The sequence below is a fragment of the Cupressus sempervirens genome, chromosome 5 (genome assembly GCF_028749045.1).
Source record: "Cupressus sempervirens isolate cs-2001-9-10 chromosome 5, ASM2874904v1, whole genome shotgun sequence".
Classification (NCBI taxonomy): Eukaryota; Viridiplantae; Streptophyta; class Pinopsida; order Cupressales; family Cupressaceae; genus Cupressus; species Cupressus sempervirens.
The window spans coordinates 410540892-410563310 of NC_143122.1; positions in this window are offsets into that span (position 1 = coordinate 410540892).

The following is a 22419-nucleotide window of genomic DNA, read 5'->3' on the forward strand; positions in this document are numbered from 1 at the left end:
AATTTGTTCAAGTGCCTCTTTAAGGTTCTTCATGAACTATTCCATATCCATAGGGATCTTACTCAAGCTATTAAGCCTCTTCTAAGTAGCTATGCTCTAATACCAATTGTTAGAAATAGGAATCACTTGGGGAGGTGAATTAGTAATTTATAAACTTTAGTCACCAATTGGATATTATTTTTTACTAGTAATAAAGTAATGTTAAATAGTAACAATAACCATGCACAAAGATAACTCATAACACCATATTTTCTGAACTAGAGAAACCTTGGCCAAGGGAAAATCCTAGTGGGGATGATACCCACTAGATAATATATTGATAAATAAGTTCCTTGTTAAAGGATGGACCCTATTAGGATTCAATAAAAAAATTCAGTATAGAGAGTCTGTATTAGGATACATTGAATCCCTATTAGGAGATTCCAACCCTATTAGGAGTTATGCCAACCTTATTAGGAGTTGTAGTATAGTAAATTCAAGATGAGCCCACTGCCCAAACATGCACTTTCAATTATAAGAAGAGCTCATTTCCCAAACAAGTAATTAGACTTCTAAAAAATAGAGTCTTTCCTAGTTTGATATCAGATCACAAAATAGTTTTACAAACTTCGCATATATCATTTTCACAAAAGTTCACATGAAATTTCTCAACTCAACTTATCCAAGATAGCACAATTGCATAATTGAATTCACAAGATGTCCTTTGCATAAATACCATGCCTTTACACAAATTGTTGCTAGGTCGGCTAAGACCATAATATACTTTTCCAGCTTAGAGTAAACATTTAGGATGTCAGCCCTAATTGAACAAGTAATTATTTTGTAAACAAAATATTTCATTTCCTTTAATTTTGTTGTCCTATTTCATTGGTAAAAAATGAATATCACTTTTCCATATTGTCTATACTGACTTTTGAGGTTATACATGTCATCATCAACATGTTTACTATCTCCATCTAACTTTGCTAGTCATAATATAACTTCAGCAACAAGTTACATACATAACAATACACTATTGTATACCAAATTCATACTTAGACAATTTTTTGTGTATGATAAACTAAGTATCTTAATTTATGAGGTTTCCTATAAGCATGTGCATCATGTGTTTCCATAAATGACAACAATTACATATCTTCATTAGCTAATTGTCAACAATTAACATCTTAAGGGATCTTGGATTTGTTTAGTGGTAATTGATTCACCCCTTCCCTCTTAGTTACTCCTCGCCTATTTCCAATAGTCCTCATCTAGGTGTTTTTCTTTGATTCCTTTTTGTAACTATCTAGCTTCTTCTTGTCAACAATCAAATATTAGTTGATCTAGCTTTGGAACTTTTGACCTTGCACTAATACCTTGTTTGAATTACTCATTGTTGACTATCTCATATCCAATGTTAGACAATTGATCCTGTAATTCTATGATTCTCATAAAGAAGGAATTCATAGATTCAACTTTCTCGTGCTTATGTTGTTTAATTAGTACAAGAGTTCTTCTAGTGTTATTTACTTCAAATGTATATTCTAAGGATTGGGCATGAGGTACGTAGTTGTTTTCTTCACTAGAATGGGTACAATGTGATCCCTTATGGAATCGACTATTAATTTCATAGACTTTTTATTGTTTTCAATCCATTATGATTTTTATAACTCATCCTTGGGGTATCTCATTTTATCTTTAACATATCAATCCACTTTTGCTTCATCTAATATCATCATTATTCAAATTTTTCATGCTTTGAAGTTATTGGCTCCATTAAGGTGATCCGTAAATCTGATTGCACTTGACATCTTTGAAGGATGAATATTTATAAGTTTAAAGGTATGCTATCTAAATCCTCAAGTTTAACTTTATGTTTTTTATAATTGTGGTTCTAGTACCATGTAAATGATTTAAACTTATATCAGATTATATGTTCTTTTCTCTTAATGTATACATACATACATACATACATACATACATACATACATACATATATATATAGAGAGAGAGAGAGATAACTTGCACTATATGTAAGAACTCAATCTTCTAGTAATATTAGGCTACAAGTCTGAGACTCACTCTATAAGAAGACACATGTATGTGAATTCTAAGTGCAATATAAATCAGATAGCAAGTGGATGATGACAAGAAATATGACTCGATAATGATCTACAGGATGTATTGATAATTTAATGATTATGATGTCAATACTACAACAATTGATTAGCATATATATTGTATTCAATAGGCACATATCAATTGATCTTTCACACCAAGAGTCACAATTTTTATATGAATTTAGTTTGTATTAACTAACTAATCTAATCACGTGCATGATCTAATTAGTTAGTGAATACAAAACTAAATGCGACTATTTATATGTAAGCAATAAAGATGCATATTAGAATGATCTGTAATACCATTGAGTTTGATACTTAGTAAATATATATGTACACATTTCCATCTTAGTTCTACATGAATGTGCATGTAAGAATCAAGACATAACATAAATTCTATTATAATATGTACATGTATGTGAAGCATATATTCACAGACAAATACAATGTTAAGTCTCTAACCGATGCTATTCATTAATACCAATACTAGCTCAATAGTTGTCATTTACTCATCTTAATTTATTTCATATCCAAATGGTTGTAACCATGATTCTCAAGATTCCACAACTTTAATTATGCATGAATGGTGCTAACTTAATAACATACATCCTTGTATTTTTTTAATAATATAAGGTGGTATTTGATACTTGATATCCATCTTTTTTTGAAATTTTTAAAAGTAATTACACATTATTATACTATGATTTCTTCCCAATTAGTCAATAAACTTATTAATTCAATGTACTACTTGCTCTCCTATTGTCATTTTTATTCTACCAATGCTAGAAAAATAGTTCTATACATAGAAAAATATACAAACTAATTATGTTCCATAACTTAATCCTTGTTTCTTGATTTCCGTTAAACTGAACATTAGTTGATCTCTCATCATTTCATCCACATGATATCTATTTCCTTTAGTAACTTATGTTGTTGCAACCTATAGTGCTCCACTTGATATGTTTTCTATTTGATATGCCTAGTAAAGTTTATATTCAATGACCATTGCTACAAATTTCATTTCTTTTTCCACAATTTTTCTTATAGAAAAAGTTATTTTATTCTTACTTGTAACTTATTAATCCTTTCATTTATGTTCTAGGATTCATTTCTTATATGCATTTCTTTCCATCATTTGATAGACTAGTGAGTTGATGAATATTTTTTCCTTATTTCTACTTGTCTATCTCCTCCTAGCTAGATATAGTCTCCATGTATCCATCTCAATACATACTTGATCCATTTTGTTTCAAAGTTTTTGGGTATGTGCATAATATGCATCAATCCTTTCATATTTGTATATAAGTCTAATATAGTATAACACTTTCTCAAATTATTTTTAACAAATTCTTTCTAGAATGTGTCTTTCTCATGATAAATGTTGTTAGATGTAGAAAAAATCTATGTCTAATGGTTTCTTAGTTTTTGGATGAATTCCCTATGTCATCTAACATAGGGTCTTCCATTGATGTTTCATTATCATATTTCTTTACCGACATCTTCGTCATTTCTTCTTTGACTTGTTCTTTATTTATGACTCTCTTTCCTTTGATATTATGATCATTAATAGTAGCAAACCAAGATATCTATAGGTATAGGATACATGTATCAAAACCTAGAAAAAAATTATAACATGGAAATCTAAATGGTCTCAAAGGTTGTACAATTCCTTTTCTACACTTAGTAGTTAAGTGTTCTAATTGCCCACATTGAAATCATTTGACAAGAGCATTATCTTCCTCCTTTCAATAGTATATCAATTTCCTTTTTGTTAGTTTTATGCATTCTTTATCTTGTGTCCATAGTGATTACATTTATAGAAACATTCAGACAAATGCTGCTAAGATGTTCCACTAGTAGTTTCACATCTATATTCATAGGCTTTATGACCAAAGTTTTTGTAATTGTAACAATAACCATTGAAAAGCATGCTTCTAACTAATCTTGTTTGCTTCAAAAAAAAAAAATTGTGTGACCATAATTACCATATTTTAAATAGGAGGGCTTATAGGGCTTCTTACATCATGCATCAATTGATTTTTCAGATATTTGTTTCTTAGAATTTGACAATTCTTCTTTCTCCACCATGTTATTTTTGGTATATCCTAGGCTGATAGTGTCACCTAGTTTCATCTAATTTTTCAATTCTTCATTGGACTTTTTCATGCTTTTTTCTTTCTATCAATTCACTTCATGCATGGTTATCTTTTCATTATCTTTCTAAGAGTGAATTTTTTTTTGTGGTTATTTTTTTAGTGTTTATTTTCTTTATTCTAAGATATTCTTTGGTATTCTTGGAAATCCTCATTCATTCCAATATTTTTATCATTATTCATAGATTCCTAATAGGGATGAGGCTTCTACCAAAGCTTAGTCTCCTAACAAGGACTCGAGACACTATACATTATTCATAGATTCCTAATAGGGTCAATATCCTTACCCGAATTCTTTATATAGTGAATCATTTTGTGGGTTTCATCGCCACTAGGGTTTTCCCTTGGCCAAGGTTTCCCTAGTTTAAAAAAATCATGTTATGAGCTCTCTTTATGTATAATTATTTATACTATTTAGCATTATTGGTTCTCTTTCTTATGCATGTGGCAAAGTAATTAATAATATTCAGTCATGTGAAAAAAGATTGAAAATACTGATTCACTCCCCCTGTCAGTATTATCTATTTCTAACAAATTGAATAGCAAAAAAGTTTAAAAATAAAAGTAGATATGATCTCTTTAACAGAAGAAGGATTGTGAGAAAATAGAAGGCAAGGTTTGAGAAGAAAAAGACAAAGATTACAAGTTGTTGAAAGGCCTACCTACTAAATATCAAACAACTGGACAAGGGAAGGGAGTAGTAGGAGTCATCATTATGCAAAAGGCTTTCTCTAGCTACATGGATAAATTAATAGTGATATTCACTAGTCCTCAAGATAGAGTGACATATCTTTAAGAGCTTAGTGGATGCATACACATGGAAATAGATGAAATTCAAGACTGGTTATGCACAATCAAAGATATGGCCAAAGAACACTCCAAGTGGCTTATCAGATACACTAACGTCCATGTCAATATACATGAAGAAATCATTCCAATCATTTTCATTTCCAAGGCCTATAAGATGAAATTAGAAAAGGGGAAGAAAGAAAAATTATATTTCTCTTACTCTTTTGTAGTCTAATATGAAATTGTAACTAATAATTGCCTTCTTTCCATTTGTCATTTTTGAGAAGATGAACTAATCCAACTACTTTTTGTAATGGTTCATCTTAGAATCCTATATTTACTCCATAGAAATATTAATGAAAGGTTGGCTAAATTTTGGTGTGAAATGTTTTAGATTGTAGAGACAACTTGAATATGTTTTGTGTCAATTATTTACTCTTCCATTGCATTTTTTAGTTAGAAACTTCTTTTTGAGTTGAATTAAACTAATGAACAAACAAAGCTTTGTTCCCCTATTTTAATATATCCAATTGAAGATAATCATAGTATTGTTATAGGTTGAAAGAAAATTTTTCTATTTGGTTTCTTAAGTTAGTTTCATAAATTTTAGAGTTAAAATCATTTTTTAAGCATATTATTCATACAAATAGAATTCCTTATTGAATCATCAAATTCTATGGTTTCATAAGATGTGTGGACTCACAAGTCTAGTTAGTATTAAGATCCAAATTTTAGCTTGAGTTAGTTCCTATTTAGGCCTAACTTGGTTTTCCTCTCCTATTCTCTGGTCAAGAAAAAACTCCATCTTAGATTTACAAACAAACAAATTCATTGTAAATCACAAACTCAAGGGAATTGTACCTATAAATTTAGAGGAAATTAGTCATTTAGTTATGATCTCCCAAATGTTGTAATCAGACATTGTTCATATATATTGGGCATTTAAAGATTAAATTGAAAAGGAACAATTTGTTTACCAATAGTTTGGAATAAAGAGAATTGTGAGGCATTTGAAGGGTACTAAAGATTATGGATTATGGTAAAAGAAAGGAGGAAACTTATATTTGAAAGCCTTCACTGATGTAGATTGGGCAGGAAGTGTTGATGATAGGAAGAGCACCTATGGTGGGGCATTCTTTCTTGGTAAGAGACTAGTATCTTGGACAAGTATGAAGCAAAATTGCATGTCTCGGTCTATAGCAAAGGCATAATATGTTGCAACAGCATCTAATTATTCCAATATTGTTTGGTTCTGATAGGTATGAAAGTAGAAATCAAGGATTCAGTGGTTATCTTATGTGATAGAACTAGTGCAATTAATATATCAAAGAATCTTGTGATGCATAGTGAGACCAAGCACGTTGCAATAAATTATCATTTTCTGAGAGAATTGGTACAAGACAAAGAGGTGAGATTGGAATATGTGAATACTAAAAAAAAAATTGTAGACATATTCACCAAGCCATTACCTAAGGATGCATTTTTGTATCTAAGAGGTAAGCTAGAGTTTATTCCCCTATCTAAAGCTCACTAAATGAATTTTAGTGATGCATCAACCATAGCATGTTGAAGATCAGTCAAGTTGATGCAATAATGAAAGGGTAGACTACATATGAATCTATACATCGGGTATATTGGAATTTACTAAATATTGTCTTTGACATCAGATGTCAAAGAGGGAGAATTTGGTAGTCATATCACAAAAATTTTGTTTGAAGATGTCCAAGAGGGAGGACTTATGAAAGACATCAAAGAAGGAGAACTTGGTCTAATATGAAAGAGGAAATTTTTTCTATTAGAATAAGATGTTGAAGTCAAAGTAAAATTGTTGAGTTTGCTGACAGAGGGAGAAATTGAAATCAAAGGGATCAATTGAAGTCAGAGGGATTTCACACTAATAGAGGGAGTTCTCATGGATGAGAATCACAATAAAACTAAGAATATTTTCCTTACTTTAATTTGCTTTAAAATTTCATTATATTATGGCATGTTGAGTTTTTATCAATGCTAAAGAGGGAGATTGTTGAAAATAATTGATCAATTGTATATTGTCTTTGATGTTACACAAAATGTCATATATTTAGCAGTCAATATATGTCAAGCTCACTTAGGCGATAAAGATAGTTTCCTATATCTATGGAGCATTCTAGTGTTTTCCAAATTTAGAAGATAGTGTCTACTAAGTTTAATAAGTCATTGAAGAAAAGTTTGTAGAAGTTGAGTGTTAACCAGTGTTAACTATACTCACTCGGTTACCAAAGAAAGTTTTTGAAGATGCAATGTTAATTGAGCTCACTTGGTTAACACATGAAAATCATTTTTGAGTTAGACTCTACTAAGTTGGGTCGGATAATGAAGCATTTTCTTGTTTTAGCATATTGATTTTAATGGATTTGTTTGTTGGTTCTAGCTGACTGAGGAGATGAATACTAATTATTCTAAGTTTTATTCAAGTTGACTTGACAATGTTTTTGATGTAAGTATAAGGCCAAGTTAAGGATTGAATGTGTGATAATGTGTGGAAGATAAGTAGATGCTGGGAGGAAGCAAATTGAAAGGATAATGATAATATTCTTGTTCGATAGCAAAGAATAATCTGATCAAGAAGGATCAAGTACTCGAGCCAAAATTGAGATATGAAATCAGAAATACATTTGCATCAACAATCAGGTCATATCATTATTACTCTCTAAACATTGTAGCAGTGTATCAAATCTCTTAATAGAGTTAGCCTAATAGCTATTTGCAAAATCCTCTAACAAGGTGGCATTTTGAGATTGAAGTAACTAAAGACCTCTAACAAGGCTAGTCCTAACAAGGTGATTAAATCCTCTAATAGGGTCACACCTAACAATGTGTTTTGTAACTTTTAACATAGTCCTAACTAGCTACAAATTGGACAGAAAAGAGTCCCATAGTCAAATTCCAACAAGCCCCCATGTGTCATACATATTCAAAATTGAAAATTGAAAAGAGTGAGAAATTTGTAGATCCTCTCATTAAGATGTAGTTGAAAATAAATGTTATTTTAACTCTTTAAATTAAATAATAAGATATCTATACTATGATCATACATGTATATTTGTATGGTGAAAGATCACTCTCTTATTTGATATGTTAAACCATAATAAATATTTTGTTTTCCATATTGTTAGATGATTCCCATTTTATTCAAAATGCTTAAGAAAATACAATTTCTTACACATATTTAAAAATATGATTCATTTATATCTAATATTAATAAACTAGAAATAAGTGTTCCTATTTGATGCTTAGTATGATATATATATATATAATCATTTGTATAAGATTCTCATCATCTAAACTAGAAAATGAAAGATTTAAAATGTGTAAATTTATCTTTGAAGATGTATACAAAATGTAATTTTTTCAATGGGTTTTTTCAATCCTCGCAAGGGTTAAGACAAGTTGAGCCTCTCTCCACATTTCTTTTCATTGTCATGAAAAGGCTTTGAGTATAAGTATTCAGTCCAAATATAGTCTTTATCTTTGGAAAGGGGCACAAATCACAAGCACATCCATCTTGAATATGTGCTCTTTCTTTTAGGATGACACCTTGCTATTTGTAGAAGCATCCATTTAGGAAGAAAGGAAGATTAAAGACACCCTAGATTCATATATGTCTATGTTAGGACTAAAAGTAAATCCATAGAAATCAAAGATATTCTTATTTAATTTTGATTAAAGAGTTACCAAGAAGGTTACCAATACTTTAGGCTTCATGGTGGAGTAATTTCCATCATCATATTTAGGTCTTCCTCCCTTCACATGAGCTAACAAATTGTGTTATTAGGTATACATAATCAAAAGAATAAAGAGAAGGATATTAGCATGGAAAGAGATATGATCATTAATAGTAGCCATGATTCTTTTAGTGAAGGTGGTACTATAAAGTATTCCTTAACAATTGTTAAAGAAATCGAAAAACTAATTAAGGACATATTTTGGAATGGAAGCTATTAGAAGAGTGAAATATTTTGTTAGTTCCTTTACAAGATATGGAACAAACTAAAGCAATTGTAGGTGTAGGTGTATATGATTTGTAGCTCCCAAATAAGATATTTGGTGGAAGGCTAATTTGGTAGATGTATAAAAATCCATATAGGAATTAGTACAAGATCATGTAGCAAAAATATTTTGACAATATGGATAAAAAATGACTTTTCACCATTCTTAATCCACCTAAAGGTTTTTTTGTCTAGAACTTCATGATATAGGCTAGAGGCCTAGTCCAACAATATATTTCATAAGTAGTGTATAAAGGAGATGAAATAAAATTATAAAACAAGTCTTGATAGGGATTACCTCCTCTAGCTAGTATTCAATAGGAGAATGACCTAGTTAATGTTTTCTTTGTTAGGTGGGGAATCAAACTTATTGATTATGTAGACTTCATAGATATGTATTCAAGGAAAGCCATTTGAAAAGATCCTTATGAATTGCTAATTTCTAATGGTCAAAAAGTGTCTCTTCAAAAAAAATTTAAGGAAAGGGAGATATATCTATCTGATAGGGATGACACATTAGTGTGGGTACTAGAACAAGATGGTAACTATTCAATTAAAGAAGGTTCAAACTATTGTAGCAAATTCATAAATCAAATCCCATTCATTAGGATTTTTCCTTGTGCTAGAATAAATACACCATTCCCAATGACAAATGATTTTATTGGCTATGCTTGAAGAATGAGATCCTCACTAGTGAAACACTTAATAAGCTCTCTATTTCTTTATCTTTCAACTATGTCCTTTTCGATGAAGCCATAGTTGGTAATGTTCATTTGTTGCTAAATTTTTCATTTGCAAACTATTGCTAGACTTTTGTTCTCAATTAAAAAAATTACAGTATTCTTTTATCCAATATATTGTGGGATTTACTTCATTCTTAACCTATTTGGCCTATTTTATATTCATCATCTAGTGGGAAAGGAATAAGTACATTTTTTGCAAGGAGACCAATCATGTTAGTGAAGTGGTGTTGAAGGACATTGAAAAATTAGTTTCCAAAGTGGTTAATTATAAGATAATATTTTTCAAATATTTTTTTTTCTTTTCAAACTTGGAATGAATAAATAGTGAAATAATGAAAGGGGGTTATGATTCTGTTTGGATTATTTCCATAGTGGAATGTTGCTACTAACATTGACAAAAACAAGTATTAAAGTAATGAAGTACTCTGAAATAACCATAATATAATTGATTCGCTGCACTAATAATTAGATTATGCTAGTCATATCATGACTGGTGAATATTGAAATATTCATAAGTCCATCTAAAGGGATTATATGGCTAAATTACCATAGCGTCTCTAAATGAGGTAATAATCACTTCAACACACTAGATGTCAAAGCTTGGTAATGACATGCATCATATGAATAGTTTTGTAGAAGATTGATTTTCTTCTACTAAAATTTATTCTAGTGGCTTCTCCACTTCATCTCATTATTATTTTGCATGTTTGCAAGCTCAATTATCATTGCACTTTTATCTCATCATTTTATCAGACATATTGTGTTCAAATGTATAGTAATGGAAAGGATTATTAATTGTGCAAGTGAAGTCTATCTCACATGCCAATTGGTGGTATATATAAGCTTCAAGTATTTATTTCATCCTCATCAATTATGTAAGTAAAGGTCTATATGCTTGAGACTGTCATCTTTTCTCTTCTATGGGTTTCTTGTAGAGATGGATGACTTAAGTGAATCGAATGTGTGTGTATGCATTGACATGGTTCATGGTGAAATACCATTTGAGGAAATAGTGTCAAACTCAGAGTTAGAGAAAATCTTCACTATACATTGCCACTATTGTTGGGAGGTTGTTAAAGCCATTTTGGGTAAAGAAATTTTGTACCAATTTTATAAAAGGGTTCTCTTTCCTTAACATATGGTATCAATTTTATTTTCCAATTTTCTTGATCATTCTTAGTCTTGAGTTTATCTTTTTGTTCATCATTATCATGCACATGAAAAAATTTGTGATGTCATATAAGTATAATTTATTTTCTTCCAAAGCATTCATTCATAGTTTATTTTTCCCTAAGCTAGTTAGGAAAGGTGATTGGTGCAAAGTAGTATTCCAAAATGTGAAGATTGATAGATGGTTTTTTAGACTTGACATGGTTTTTTGATTGGACTGGGCCAATATACTTGGACCTTACAGATATGACATGGAATTTTTTCCTTCTATTTGTGAATGATTTCATTCCAAGTGAAGGAAATTTTGGAGTAGGATTTTCATGATGCAATGAAGATTTATCATTGGGTTCTTTTGGCTATGATGTCTATTGAAACTTGCTTATTTATTTGATCAAGTTTTTCCAAACCATAAAACTCCTTTTCAAGCAGCTTATTAGCTATTCAACATCTTTCAGGAGCTTAAGAATCTTGAGTAACTCAAGCATGTCAACAAGTCATTCTTTATTATTATTATCTAGAAATCTAATCTCTTTCTCCTTCTAATAACTTAGTGGTGAAGTTCCTTTTTGAAGTAGGAAAAATTAACTTAGCAATGAAGTTTCCTATTTTATAAAAGGAGATTTTTTTTCAATTTGGTGAATGCATATGTGCAATTAGGAAGAGCTCAAAACAAAGAATTTGACAAAGGAAAAACAACAATTGTATCTGTGGTAGTAAATAACCTAGCACATAATTTTTAACTTTAAGTTGGTTCTTTGTATTTCCCTATAGAGCAGTGATTGCTCTAGGAAAAAAACATTTTTTATATAGTTGTGTAGTGTTGTAGTTTTCAATTTCTAACAATGGTAGGAAGTTTTAATGTAGATGATTACTAGTTTGCAATAGTTTTTAAATTGAATAAGAAGCATTATAATCTTTTTCACTTCCAATACTTCCATCATCTCGATATCTATTCTTATATTATTTATTCCACTACGTGATTAGAAATAAAGAAACCATCTACGTGTTCCATCACTCTACACATTTTGGGTAAAAATAATTTTATTTTGGAAGCATTATTTGGATATCTACTAGTTTATTTTCCTTCTAAAATATGAACATGGTATTAGAGCTATAGAGCCCTTAATCGGAGTGAGTTCGGGCATTTTTATTCATTGGGTGTTTGAAGTTATTATGCAAGAGACATGGCTAGAGATGAGAGAAATGTGTGGAAGAAATCACCATCCTTTAATGGACAAAACTATCATTCTTGGGTGTGAAAAATGAAGACAATCATGATGGAAAATGACTTGTGTGATCTTGTCAAGATTGGTTTCATAGATACCACAAACCCTACTTAGTTTTGTGCCCTTGCAAACAATCAAATGACTCAGTTAAGATAGACAAGAAGGAAAGATGATAAGGCAATGAGAATGATTCAAGAAGCCTTGACAGAGGCCTTATTTTTGAGAATAGCAGAGGCTAGTTATTCCAAAGAAGCTTGGAACATTCTCGAGACTACATTCAAAGGGACTTATCAAGTCTATGTTGTGAAGTTGCAAATGCTTCAAAGAGAGATTTAATCTCTTCTTATGAAAGAGAATGAATCTATTTTTGAGTTCATCACTAGAGTCTCCACTTTGATAAACTAGTTGAAAGCTAATGGATAAGAGATTCAAGAACAAAGAGTTTTGCAGAAGATCTTGAGGAGTTTACCTCAAAAGTTTGATACACTTGTGATTCCTATTAAAGAGTCAAAACAATTTTCCAAGTTGACTATTGATGAGTGGATGGGATCTTTCCATACTCATAAGAATCATATTAATAAATTAGAAAATTCTTCTCAAGAGCTCACTTTTAGAGCTCAAGACAATATTAAGAGGTAGGAGGAGAGGAAGAAACAACTCTGATCATGGTTCTAGAGGAAGAGGATGTGGTAGCTCTGGAAAAATAAATTTTGGAGGGGAACTCTTTGCAAGTAGCTCTCAAAATAGCCCCAAGGAGGAAGAAGAAATAGCATCTCTAATAAGAGCAATTTTGAATTCTATTATTGCCACAAGTTTGGGCATTATGCAAATGAATGCTGGATGAAAGAAAGTGACCAGCCTTAACAACATGTTAGTGTTGCTAATGAAAATTTTGGAGAAAGAAATAAAAATACAACCTTCATCATGTGCAATATTGGTAAAGAAGATACCTCTAAAGTTTGGTATTTCGATAGAAAATGTAGTAACCACATGAGTGGTAATGAAAGTATGTTTTATTTTACTGATAAAAATTATAAGTCTAAAATCAAGACAGAGAACAATATAGTTGTTCTTGTGGTGGGGAAAGGATATGTTATTACCCGCACTAAGCATTGTGAGAAGAAAGAACTTAGAATTTTTATTTTTTCCCTAGTATTAAGCACAATTTGATGAGTGTTGGAGAACTCATTCAGAATGGATACAAAATACTATTAGAAAATGACCAATGCGTCATTCATGAGAAAGATGGGAGCAAGAAAGTTCTTGCATCAATTCAAATGATGAAGACCTAAATGTTTTCATTGAATATTGAGACATGTTTCAACACTCAATCTATTGTTGCATCTCCCAAGAAAGTGTATATAATAGTGCATAAGAAATCATCTTTTAAAAGTATGATTGAAGACCCCTCCAAGCTATGGCATCTATGGATTTTTTGGCTATGCTAGTTTGAATTTGTAATCCAAGAAAAGAATGGTGGATGGTTTTTTGAGTTTTGGAGAGTCTATTAGCAAGTGTGAGGCTTGTATTTTTGGGTAAGCAACATAGGTTTCCCTTTAAATTTGGTAATTCCACAAGGGCTAGAGCACCATTGGAGTTGGTGTACTGATTTGGTAGGTCCTATGCAAGTGGATTCCATAGGAGGGAGTACTTACTTTATGACCTTTATTTATGATTTCAACCGTAGAACATGGGTGTACTTTCTAAAAAATAAATCTGAAGCTTTTGATAAGTTTTAGAATTTAAAGCCCAGGTTGAAAAGGAAAGTGGACATTACATCAAATTCCTAAGGTTAGATAGAGGAAGATAGTATACCTCCAATATTTTTGTGAAAATTTTCAAGAAAAATTCTATAAGGAAGGAGCTAACAACCAATTATACTCCACAAAAAAATGGAGTGGCTAAAAGAAAGAATTGAAATATAGTTGAGATAGCAAGAAGTACGTTGAAAGAAAAAGGTCTTCCAACAAATTATTGGGGAGAAGTTATTGCGACATAAATCTACTTGATTAATAGAAGTCCTACCAAAGCAATTTGTGATATGGTGTCTCTTGAGGCATGGGCAAGCCATAGATGGATGGTTGAACACTTGAGAGTATTTGGCTATGTAGCATATGCACAAGTAGTTAAAGGAGAAAAGATAAAAGTTTGATGATAAAGGTGAGAAGTCTATTTTTACGAGTTATAGTTTAGAATCTAAGGTATATAGATTATATAATCCTCTTACTAAGAAGATGATGAGTTGGATGATCAGAAAGATGAAGCAACAGCAAAAACTTATGGCACTAGAGAGATTTGGATTTCTCCTGACAAAATTAGGCAGAAAGGGAAGCAATTAGAGATAGCCAAATAGTTGGCTTTGTATAGCTCTAGATAGCTCCAAATTTCTCCTAACAGAAATATGTTGAAAGTAAAGCAAGTTGGGATAGCTAGACAGTTGGCTTCAGATTCAACATACACAACATAGTAGTAGCAGTAGTGAGAGTTTTGACCCTACTCTCGCCTCCCTGCTACCAAGAAAGACTAAAAGTCTAAGGGAGATATACCAAGATGAAAGGTATAATAATTTTGATGAGAATAGTAATTTTTCCTTATATTCTCGTAGTGATCTAGTTTACTTTGAAGAAGCTGTGAAAGAAGAAAAATGATGTGAGGCCATGGATGAGGAGATAGATTCAATACAAAGAAATGAAACTTGGGAACTCACTAATTTTCCTCCCAATAAATAAGTTATTGGTGTGAAATGGGTATATAAAACCAAGTGTAATGTGGATGGGAAAATAGATAAGCATAAAGCACATTTGGTGGTCAAAGGACACAAACAACAGTTTGGTAGAGACTATGATAAGACATATGCACCTATTGCAAGGATGGAAACTATGACTACAATCATAGCAATTTCAGCCCACCACAAATGGAAGCTATTTCAAGTGGATGTGAAAATTACCTTCCTTAATGGTGTGTTGAGAGAATAAGTCTATATGGATTAGCCACCTGGTTATAAAGTTTTGGGTGAAGAAGGTAAATTATATATGCTAAAGAGAGCTCTTTATGGGCTAAAGCAAGTGCCAAGAGCATGGTATAGTTGGATTGACTCATATTTGTTGATCAACAGTTTCAAAAAAAGTGATGGTGAGCCTACTCTTTACATTAAAGAAATAGATGGTAAGATTTTAATTATTGTCTTATATGTTGATGATCTAATTTTTACTAGGGATGATGATTTCCTTATTGCTAGTTTCAAATAAGCTATGAAGGATGAGTTTGAAATGATAAATTTAGGAATCTTGAGATACTTTATAGTCATAGAAGTTAAGAAAATGGATGATGACGTTTTTATTTCTCAAGAGAAGTATGCACATTAGATTTTAGAAAGGTTTAGAATTTTGAACAAAAAGGCATCCCTAACACCAATAGCAATAGGTATTAAATTGAGTAAGGAAGATTACAAAAATGGTGTGGATCCAACTATGTTTAAGAGTTTGGTTGGAAGTCTAATGTACTTAACAACAACTAGGCCTCACATGATGTATGTAGTCAGTTTGATTTCCAAGTTTATGGAAAGATGAAAGGACACTCATTGGAAAGTAGGTAAGAGAATTGTGAGGTATGTGAAATGAACAAAAGGATATGGTATTTTATATACTATTGAAAGTGATTCTAGTCTAGTTGGCTATACAAATAGTGATTGGACTTGAAGTCTAGATGATACTTTTGGTTATGTTTTTCCCATGATGGGTTTCGATGTGATTTCTCAGTCTTCCAAGAAGCAACCCATAGTTGCCCAATCTATAACTGAATCTAAGTATATTGCAGCAAATGCAACAACACGTCAAGTGGTTTGTCTAAGGAGGATCTTAGTTGATTTGAGGGAAGAACAAGTGAAAGCAACAACCATATTTTGTGATATAATTTATTTAATTGTTTAAGAAAAATCTTGTGTTTCATGGTAGAAGTAAACATATAGAAATCAAATATCATCTTATTCATGAGCAAGATGAAATCATTTTCAATAAAAAGAGAACAATGGTCACCCAAATCTTGACATTGGGAATGAATCAAATTTCTTAAGGAGGTCCAATTTTCTAAAGCAAAAAAGAATGAATTATAAACTTGTAGGTAACCAAAGACAATTTGGGAAAAATTAATGGGTGCAACAAATATTTTTGATTAAAAAGAAAAACTAAAACTTTCCAAGGTCATCTAATTTTCTTGAGACATTGTGTTGAGAAGCAATATCATGATTCCTTGAGCAACTCCAAATTTAACAAGTCAATAGAAAATAATGGCTTCTTGATAAAGCCACAGCTATATTTTATTGATTCTTATAATCAAACAAGAATATAGATATATTCTTTTCAAGATCTAAAGTTGTTTTTATTTTTCTTAAATAAGAGTATCATACCTTTCTTATTATAACTTCTTACCAAATAATTTAATTTATATTAACAAATAGAAACACTTTATTTTATAGATCTAAATGTGTATAGGTAATGATATAATCTATATTCATATTTTACTCATAAAAAATATGTTACCCTTTTACCTGTACCCTCTAAATGATCAAAAACAAGCCTTTTACCAAAGTTTTGGGTGGTTGCCATCAATACTCCAAGAAAAAAAATCTATGAATGAAAGAAGTGGTGTTTGAGAGTAGCTTCCTTTTTAAAGAGGCTAGGAGGGTGAATTTAATTTCTATTATTCAATTATGATTATTTACATAGTCTAAAATAGGATTGTGAGAAAAAAATAAAAATATCCACCATGAAAACCTGTACAAAAAAACAAAAGAAACCATAGTATATAATAATTCTCATAATTTTGCAAAGCTAATTTACTTGATCTGCAATCTGCACCATTTTCTTACTACCTTTCCAAGCCATGATTACATGCTAGATGTAACATTTTTCAAGGTCCATTTTAAATTTTTAGGAGATGCTTCACAAATGACTATAATGTGCTCATTTCTAGCCTCATTTAAATTTAGGGAAATGAAAGTTAATATATTTAAGAAATTATTGTTTAAAAGGAGGTAATAGTTTTTATTTTATTGCACAAAGATGATTGTTGTATGTTAGAAATAGATTTACATTTTCTTGGTCAGAATAAATAGTTAAATGAAGATAGGGGCCTTTTTCATAATTTAAAAAACTCATAATTACAATAATAATAATAAATTATTAAGTAAAAAATTATTTTTAAAATGATATTTTTATAATTATTGTTTTATAAGTTAAGAACAAAGGATGTTGTTAGAAAAAAAAATTGTAGTCCAACCACACCATCATAGAATGCTCTAAGAAATCATCCAAGAAAATTTACTTTCTACTTTACTAAAAACTCTAAGAAATATTCCTCCAACTTTATCAAGAATTTTAAATTAAGAATTTCAATTTTTTCCCTACCCAAAAAAATTTATAATTATTCACATTAAGCTTATAGGATGTTGTCTGGTAATACTCAATTTTCATAGAGTTTTCTAAAATAGTATCATCAAAAAATAATACCTGCACTTATCAAAATTTCCTCCCTCTGCTTTGTATAATGTATAACCTCACTACAAAAACTGATCTAGAGTCTTAATGATCCAACTAGTTGACACTGAAATGAAGGTTAATAGTGTCTAGAATATCAAGACATGTTAGGTAGTTCTAGAAGTATTATTAGGAAAATAAGATACTGACAGAGGTGAGGGGTGCGAGCTGAATTAGGATCTATAAAACTTTTAACTCTTTGAAACAAATCAAATGCATTCACTATTAACCCATCTTATATCAACATCATGAACCATACAGCCATAAATAGTTATAGATCTAGATTTATCCATCACATGCATAAACATGAAAGCTAATGTAAACACATGACACAAATATTGATTACATAGAAACCCTCCAAGGTGAAGGTGATACTGGGGTGGGGATGATACCTAAAAATCTTCACTAACGCAACAATAATGTGTGCCTATTAAGGCTACAAAGTTTGATCACTTTTGGTGATCTACCTTGTGAGGGGTCTACCCTACTAAGAGCTTACAAGACTTATCTAGTCTACATTTATTAAAGGATTTAAACTCACAACTAAGTAAGCACTATGCTAGAAGATTCAAATAGGCCTATTAAGACCACTCTATTAAGATATTTACATTGATTCACTTGCTAGAATGTATAATTGCCTGATCCTTCAACTAGCACATTGATGCTATATTAAAGATCTTCTCTTTTCAATTATGATCTTATCTCCTTATTTTATATACTCTATTTTTCCCTTCACTTCTATGTTTCTATGTCTAATCTCTTCTCCTAACTAATCAAACATAGCCTTCCTTCACTTATACACTTGTCTTTTGGCTCTCTCTTTATCCTTTTCACATGCATACATGAATTTAGGGCTATGAATCTCCTTAAATAAAAATTCTAGATCATGAGATCAAAGATCCAGATTTCTCCCTTTTCTCACCTAGTTGTTCCATTTGTCTCATTGGTTTATCACCTTGCATAGTGAAAGATAACTTCTGGAAAAATGCATAGACAACTCCTTAGTTGTCTCTACAAACATAAAATCACATATAGAATTTGGCTAAAATGGTTTACATAAGTATTTTTTCCATCACAAACACATATGCCAAAATTGGTTTACTTGAGACTTGAATACCTTGATGCCTAGTCACAATTGATATTCATGGTGTCCCTCAGTTTTTGTATGCTCAACATTTTCTGTGAAACTCAATATGAAAAAACTTTGTTTCCTCAACATTTTTTGACTTCACTTAGCATAAATCGGCACTTGATCCATACTGACAAGCTTGGCATCCTAAGACTTGCTAGACTTAGACTAAAACATAAATAAGTCCATAATACATTAGGGCTTCCTTGGGTGGCTCGATCGCAATGATGATTGACAACTCTTCCTTGGAAATGACTAAGTGTTTGACACTAATAGGTGACATGACTTGGAGATCAACAATCTCCCCCTTTGACATTAGTGGCAAGAACACTTTGGCATGACTTATAATTACATTCAAAATTTCAAAATAGCACTCCCTCTTTGACTATGACTTGATCTTCATAAAGACTTCACTATATACATCATATGTACATGTCTACAAAAATGAGTAGTATTACATTAGCATACCTATGATCTTTCATTTGTTCCTATTTCTGATCATGATTACTATTTTCCCTTTGTATATTCTCTTCTTTATTTTTCCCCTTGGTTTTGTCACTCATGGCTTAGCAATTGTTGGGGTCAAATTATACTTGTCAAAAAATGATTTATGAATCTTTAAAATCATAGCTAATTCATGATCCCAATTGGATCTAACAAATTCCAAAACTTGTATGTTGATCCCTAGTTGAGGAGCTAGATAGACTAAACTATTTTTTTAGAGAGATGTGGATCTCTCTAAACTAAATCCTTTGTAGTTATAAGTTCTTTCTACATTTACTCCAAATGAAGTATCAAAAAAGATTTAATAGAAACCAATTTAACTCTTATGTTTTAATCTTTAGCCATTGGCTTGGCTAATCTCCCTTGTGCAAGAGTCAATCTATTGAGATTAATGGAGCTTGAATTTGTGTCCATGCTCAAAGAATGTCATGTGGACTTCAAATTTGACTAAAGTTTATCAATAGCCTGTCAATTCTCCAAGGTGAAGAACTCAACATCACAAAGTTTCTTATGTACAAAGAATGAATATTTTTTATAACTTCATCTAAATTATGTACAAGGGTGGAAAGTTCAACCTATCTAATAGAAATTTTTGTTGAAACTTTCTCCAAAACTTTAGCTTCAAATTTCTTCTCAAACCAACTCACCAGCTTTTCATTTTCCTTAATGTCATCATTTTTTACCTTCTCAAAAATATGAACTAATTTTTCTATAATAGGTGTCTTCTCATTAACATTAGGAATCTCAAATAAATTTTTTTTTAAAAAAGTATTTTATTTTATGCAATAGCTACCTTTGCTGATTTTCAGTTTTTAGCTCCCCTTGCTTTGTCTTTCTCTTCAATAATTCTTGCAATATTTTCATTTGATTAGAATTTATTTTTCTTGAGGTCTTACTTAGGAATTACAATGACCTCATCTAATGTCAGAAGATTTCTAGGTGACTTGGCCTTCTTCTTCATTTTCTTTGACCTAAGTGTCCTGACACTTGGTAATATAATCTACAATTCTGTTAGATCAGCACTCAACCACTGCGTCCCTTGGCATTTTTTGAAATCTACATCTGAGTAGGTATAAGGTGTTATACAAGTGTATTAGTTTATTTTTTAGTAGATTTTGACATGTAACACTTGGAAATAGAACTAAGCGTTGTATTGTTGCTTTCTATTCAAGTTCCTAGGCTTCCTCAGTCCTTTTTGGCTTGACCTCCCTTGCTTCGTCAATGTGGGGTCCTCATCACTTGCATGTTGATATGCTTTCTTTAATTATTTTCCTTCTTCTTTGTCAATGATAAGATTCTCCATGGGCATTGGATGTAACAATTTAATCATTTCCTTTCCTTATTCCTCAACACTTACATCTTCTTGACCTTTCTCCTCAACTGTGATTGTTGATTGGGTTGGTCTTGAATCCACAATTGGTGCACCTTCAATCCTTGGATAATCCTAAAACTATATTAGCACTAAATTGATGCATGATAGAGGAGTTTCTTAGGTTACATTTATGAATACTTCACTTTTGATTTCTTCCTTAATTAAGACATTAATATTTGTCTTTGTTCCATCAAGGATGTCTTCTATAGTAAAATCATCTTGTTCTTCACTCTCCACTACCTTTCTTCTTATTTGCTCCTCTAGATTATTTGGCTCATTATAATCTTCCTTATTATCCAATTCCATTGTTTCTTCCTCTTTTTCTTCTTCTTTTGGTTTAACTAATAGCCCTAATGCCTTCTTCCACACTAATGTGCTCTTTTGCACTATCTCTTCTATTTTATTTTTCAGAATTTTATAAGCCCTTATCTTGGGTACAAAATTATTTTTGAAATCCCTTAGGGCTATAGACATATATGTCTTCCCTAAATCTAGCAATTCTAAGCTAATGTAGCTTCTCTTATTTTTCTTTTAGTAAACAATGCTTGTTTATATGTTGTGTCCATCTTATTGTATAGTTCTTCAAGGATTGCCTTGCCTAACTCTATAGGAATATGTTTAAACTTTATCATCATATCAAGAACTACTTGTTCTACTTCTTTTTTATCTAACTTCTCTAAAGAATCATATTTTACTTGTTTAAATTCTTAAAAAATGTGTTGAATTTATGATATCAATCACATACATGATCAATATATTGAGGAGGTTTCTTGGAACCAATTTGGAACTTTCTCATGTCATTTGACTCTATTCTTTTTCATTTAGCCTTGTCATCATCGAGAATAAAAATGAGTTTCCTCCTTGGATTCTTCTTTTGACCATGCTCGGTCCCTTTAGTTACTTGTTTTCTCTTTGGTGGCGTCTTGTGCTTAACAGGCTTACTTATCTTTTCTACCCCTTTCTTTGGCTCAGTAACCGCATGAGACATTGTCTTAGATCCTAGGCTTGTGAATCTTCTTTGAGGTGTAGAGGTGGGATGTTGAACACTTTTCTTGAAATTCCTCTTTACCTTAGGATCTACAATCACAATTTTCTTCTACTTTGTTGCCTTAGGCTTGGAAACCACTATCTCTTTTTCTTTTGTCTCATCTTCTTCATCATCCTCATCAATCTCCTCATCTTCTTCTTTTCCTTCAGTAATATATAGGGGTCCTTCTCCAAGTTTGCCTTCAAGATCAAAAATCATTTCTTCTTTTTCTATCCATCATAGGAACTTTCATTTGCATCACCATCTTGATCTTTCCTATCTCATATGTATTGAATGACTTAGCATTCTTTTCTATCTCTTTAAACAACAAGGTTATCACAACTATTGATATCTCATCTAAATTTACCTCATATTGCAAAGGCCTTAGAGATGCAACCCTTGGTAATACAACTTGTGCATAAGTATAGTCAATGTCCACCATGAAAGAAATTCCATCATAATACTAGTCAACAACTGATTTAAGAATCCTTATCATGTTTTTCATTTTAGATCTTTAAACTCACCAAAGTATCCATCTAGAATAGTTTCATAATTTTCTCCTAGGTGCTCAATAAAATCATCAATTTTCTCAGTTACTAGTTTTTTCCTATCCCACACAACTTTCACAATAGTAGGGAATGAATT